Source organism: Coregonus clupeaformis, chromosome 4, assembly GCF_020615455.1.
Source record: "Coregonus clupeaformis isolate EN_2021a chromosome 4, ASM2061545v1, whole genome shotgun sequence".
Lineage (NCBI taxonomy): Eukaryota > Metazoa > Chordata > Actinopteri > Salmoniformes > Salmonidae > Coregonus > Coregonus clupeaformis.
The window spans coordinates 3748485-3754484 of NC_059195.1; positions in this window are offsets into that span (position 1 = coordinate 3748485).

Below are 6000 nucleotides of genomic sequence, written 5' to 3' on the forward strand. Positions count from 1 at the left end.
TTGAGGACCTTCAATGCTGCAGAAATGTTGTACCCTTCCCCAGATCTGTGCCTCGACACAATCCTGTCTCAGAGCTCTACGGACAATTCCTTCAACCTCATGGCTTGGTTTTTGCTCTGACATGCACCGTCAACTGTGGGGCCTTACTTAGACAGGTGTGTACCTTTCCAAATCGTGTCCAATCAATTGAATTTACCACAGGTCGACTCCAATCAAGTTGTAGAAACATCTCAAGGATGATCAATGGAAACAGGATGCACTTGAGCTCAATTTCGAGTCTCATAGCAAAGTGTCTGAATACTTATGTAAATCAGGTATTTCTGTTTTCGCTTTGTCGTTATGGGGTATTGTGTGTAGATTGATGAGGATTTTTTTCATTTAATCAATTTTAGAATAAGGCTGTAACATAACAAAATGTGGAAAAAGTGAAGGGGTCTGAATACTTTCCGAATGCACTGTAAGGGGGGAGCCTCCACCAGATGTTGGCCGGAAAAAAGATGGTGAAGACATTGAGAAGCTGACAGTTAGGCCTGTGTCTTTTTTTACTTTGTTTTTATTGTCTGTAGTCAGACACAGTGCATATTCAATACACAGGCAACCTTTCAGACCAGACAGGCCTGTTTTATTCAACAAAACAATATATAGTTGGGTCAGAAATTCATCAATGGTTGGGAATATTTCTATCATGGTATCATCAAACAGACAATCATCAATGAATGAAAGCTTATATTATTGTTAGGAAACAATTATTTGAACAGATGACTTAATGACATTTACATATTTTGTCTCTCTGCCAAAAATGAAAATGACATCTGGCTTTATATTGATTTGGTATTTTCCTTGGTTTAGATTACAAGCCAGAGTTAGATGGACATTAATAAGAGTTTATCTATCTGTGATTCTTTGGGATAGTGTGTCACGTGACTTCCGTCTCGCTTCCGCATTGTCTCCGTGCTGCTCTGCTGTTTGTTGCTACTTGGCTACCTAACAAACTTTTCACGTTTTACTTTTAATAAACGTTTAATCAATCTCTGTGTTCAACAAATTTACCAACTTTTTAGTTTTGTCCTCACTCATCTTTTTTCGTTAAACTTTTTTCACCCCCGGACGTTTATCCCGAGACAGAAGAGTCAGAAGAGTCTTTTTCCCTGTGCGTTTTAGCTGCCAACTTTACGTTATTTTCCTTTTTTCCATCGCAACTTTTTTCCCTTATTCAACTTTTTCACTCCGGACGCTTTATCTGGACATGGTTCATCAACATCTTCAACAGCCGAAGCTAAGTAGTAACATTAACATGATGTCTTCTAATTGCAGTCGCTGTACTCATAATATACAGGAGAATTCTCGCCTTACGGCGAGAATAGCTGTGCTACAAGCCCAGCTTCAGACGCAATCGTTAGGCAAGGGTAATATCAGTGTAGGAAAGGAAGAAACAGCGTCTGTGCCACCAGTAAGTACAGACAGTAATGTTAGTATAAATCCCCCCGCACAGTCCCCGCAGCCGGACAACTTTCTCATGGCTTCTGGAGGGAAATACTGTTGGAATGCTCAACCGGTGTCGCTCATTCAGCCGACAGAAACCTTCAACCGGTTTTCCCCATTATGTAGCGAGTCGGAGTCTGAGTCTGAGTCTTCTCTAGTCTCTACTCCTCCCGTTACGGGGTCTGAGACTCGAAGGCTCCCACCATTAGCTCTGACAAATTGAAAACCCTAGTCATTGGCGACTCCATTACCCGCAGTATTAGACTTAAAACGAATCACCCAGCGATCATACACTGTTTACCAGGGGGCAGGGCTACCGACGTTAAGGCTAATCTAAAGATGGTGCTGGCTAAAGCTAAAACTGGCGAGTGTAGAGAGTATAGAGATATTGTTATCCACGTCGGCACCAACGATGTTAGGATGAAACAGTCAGAGATCACCAAGTGCAACATAGCTTCAGCGTGTAAATCAGCTAGAAAGATGTGTCGGCATCGAGTAATTGTCTCTGGCCCCCTCCCAGTTAGGGGAAGTGACGAGCTCTACAGCAGAGTCTCAGCACTCAATCGCTGGTTGAAAACTGTTTTCTGCCCCTCCCAAAAGATAACATTTGTGGATAATTGGCCCTCTTTCTGGGACTCACCCACAAACAGGATCAAGCCTGACCTGCTGAGGAGTGACGGACTCCATCCTAACTGGAGGGGTGCTCTCCTCTTATCTACCAACATAGATAGGGCTCTAACTCCTCTAGCCCCACAGTGAAATAGGGTGCAGGCCAGGCAGCAGGCTGTTAGCCAACCTGCCAGCTTAGTGGAGTCTGCCAATAGCATAGTCAGTGTAGTCAGCTCAGCCATACCCATTGAGACTGTGTCTGTGCCTCGACCTAGGTTGGGCAAAACTAAACATGGTGGTGTTCACCCTAGCAATCTTATTAGGATAAAGACCTCCTCCATTCCTGCCATTATTGAAAGAGATCGTGATACCTCACATCTCAAAATAGGGTTACTTAATGTTAGATCCCTCACTTCAAAGGCAGTCATAGTCAATGAACTAATCACTGATCATAATCTTGATGTGATTGGCCTGACTGAAACATGGCTTAAGCCTGATGAATTTGCTGTGTTAAATGAGGCCTCACCTCCTGGTTACACTAGTGACCATATTCCCCGTGCATCCCGCAAAGGCGGAGGTGTTGCTAACATTTACGATAGCAAATTTCAATTTACAAAAAAAAATGACGTTTTCATCTTTCGAGCTTCTAGTCATGAAATCTATGCAGCCTACTCAATCACTTTTTATAGCTACTGTTTACAGGCCTCCTGGGCCATATACAGCGTTCCTCTCTGAGTTTCCTGAATTCCTATCAGACCTTGTAGTCATAGCAGATCATATTCTAATTTTTGGTGATTTTAATATTCACATGGAGAAGTCCACAGACCCACTCCAAAAGTCTTTCGGAGCCATTATCGACTCAGTGGGTTTTGTCCAACATGTCTCTGGACCTACTCACTGCCACAGTCATACTCTGGACCTAGTTTTGTCCCATGGAATAAATGTTGTAGATCTTAATGTTTTTCCACAAAATCCTGGACTATCGGACCACCATTTTATTACGTTTGCAATCGCAACAAATAATCTGCTCAGACCCCAACCAAGGAGCATCAAAAGTCGTGCTATAAATTCTCAGACAACACAAAAATTCATTGATGCCCTTCCAGACTCCTTCTGCCTACCCAAGGACGTCAGAGGACAAAAATCAGTTAACCACTTAACTGAGGAACTCAATTTAACCTTGCGCAATACCCTAGATGCAGTTGCACCCCTAAAAACGAAAAACATTTGTCATAAGAAACTAGCTCCCTGGTATACAGAAAATACCCGAGCTTTGAAGCAAGCTTCCAGGAAATTGGAACGGAAATGGCGCCACACCAAACTGGAAGTCTTCCGACTAGCTTGGAAAGACAGTACCGTGCAGTACCGAAGAGCCCTCACTGCTGCTCGATCATCCTACTTTTCCAAATTAATCGAGGAAAATAAGAACAATCCAAAATTTCTTTTTGATACTGTTGCAAAGCTAACTAAAAAGCAGCATTCCCCAAGAGAGGATGGTTTTCACTTCAGCAGTGATAAATTCATGAACTTCTTTGAGTTAAAGATCATGACCATTAGAAAGCAAATTACGGACTCCTCTTTGAATCTGCGTATTCCTCCAGGGCTTAGCTGTCCTGGATCTGCACAGACTTCTGCGAGGGCCTGGGATCGGGAGAGACACTTAAGTGTTTTAGTACTATATCTCTTGACACAATGATGAAAATAATCATGGCCTCTAAACCTTCAAGCTGCATACTGGATCCTATTCCTACTAAACTGCTGAAGGAGCTGCTTCCTGTGCTTGGCCCTCCTATGTTGAACATAATAAACAGCTCTCTATCCACCGGATGTGTACCAAACTCACTAAAAGTGGCAGTGATAAAGCCTCTCTTGAAAAAGCCAAACCTTGACCCGGAAAATATAAAAAACTATCGGCCTATATCGAATCTTCCATTCCTCTCAAAAATTTTAGAAAAAGCTGTTGCGCAGCAACTCACTGCCTTTCTGAAGACAAACAATGTATACGAAATGCTTCAGTCTGGTTTTAGACCCCATCATAGCACTGAGACTGCACTTGTGAAGGTGGTAAATGACCTTTTAATGGCGTCAGACCGAGGCTCTGCATCTGTCCTCGTGCTACTAGACCTTAGTGCTGCCTTTGACACCATCGATCACCACATTCTTTTGGAGAGACTGGAAACCCAAATTGGTCTACACGGACAAGTTCTGGCCTGGTTTAGATCCTACCTGTCGGAAAGATATCAGTTTGTCTCTGTGAATGGTCTGTCCTCCGACAAATCAACTGTACATTTCGGTGTTCCTCAAGGTTCCGTTTTAGGACCACTATTGTTTTCACTATATATTTTACCTCTTGGGGATGTTATTCGAAAACATAATGTTAACTTTCACTGCTATGCGGATGACACACAGCTGTACATTTCAATGAAGCATGGTGAAGCCCCAAAATTGCCCTCGCTAGAAGCCTGTGTTTCAGACATAAGGAAGTGGATGGCTGAAAACTTTTTACTTTTAAACTCGGACAAAACAGAGATGCTTGTACTAGGTCCCAAGAAACAAAGAGATCTTCTGTTAAATCTGACAATTCATCTTGATGGTTGTAAAGTCGTCTCAAATAAAACTGTGAAGGACCTAGGCGTTACTCTTGACCCTGATCTCTCTTTTGACGAACATATCAAGACTGTTTCAAGGACAGCTTTTTTCCATCTACGTAACATTGCAAAAATCAGAAATTTTCTGTCCAAAAATGATGCAGAAAAATTAATCCATGCATTTGTTACTTCTAGATTAGACTACTGCAATGCTCTATTTTCCGGCTACCCGGATAAAGCACTAAATAAACTTCAGTTAGTGCTAAATACGGCTGCTAGAATCCTGACTAGAACCAAGAAATTTGATCATATTACTCCAGTGCTAGCTTCCCTACACTGGCTTCCTGTTAAGGCAAGGGCTGATTTCAAGGTTTTACTGTTAACCTATAAAGCGTTACATGGGCTTGCTCCTACCTATCTTTCCGAGTTGGTCCTGCCGTACATACCAATACGTACGCTACGGTCACAAGACGCAGGCCTCCTAATTGTCCCTAGAATTTCTAAGCAAACAGCGGGAGGCAGGGCTTTCTCCTATAGATCTCCATTTTTATGGAACAGTCTGCCTACCCATGTGAGAGACGCAGACTCGGTCTCAACCTTTAAGTCTTTACTGAAGACTTATCTCTTCAGTAGGTCATATGATTGAGTGTAGTCTGGCCCAGGAGTGTGAAGGTGAACGGAAAGGCTGGAGCAACGAACAGCCCTTGCTGTCTCTGCCGGGCCGGTTCCCCTCTCCACTGGGGTCCTCTGCCTCTAACCCTGTTGCAGGGGCTGAGTCACTGGCTTGCTGGTGCTCTTTCATGCCGTCCCTGGGAGGGGTGCGTCACTTGAGTGGGTTGAGTTACTGACGTGATCTTCCTGTCTGGGTTGGCGCCCCCCTTGGTTTGTGCTGTGGTGGAGACCTCTGTGGGCTATACTCGGCCTTGTCTCAGGATTGTAAGTTGGTGGTTGGGGATATCCCTCTAGTGGTGCGGGGGCTGTGCTTTGGCGGAGTGGGTGGGGTTATATCCTTCCTGTTTGGCCCTGTCCGGGGTTTCTTCGGATGGGGCCACAGTGTCTCCGGACCGCTCCTGTCTCAGCCTCCAGTATTTATGCTGCAGTAGTTTATGTGTCGGGGGGCTGGGGTTAGTTGGTTATACCTGGAGTACTTCTCCTGTCTTATCCAGTGTCCTGTGTGAATTTAAGTATGCTCTCTCTAATTCTCTCGTTCTCTCTTTCTCTCTGAGAACCTGAGCCCTAGGACCATACGTCAGGACTACCGGGCATGATGACACCTTGCTGTCCCCAGTCCGCCTGGCCTTGCTGCTATTCCAGTTTCAAC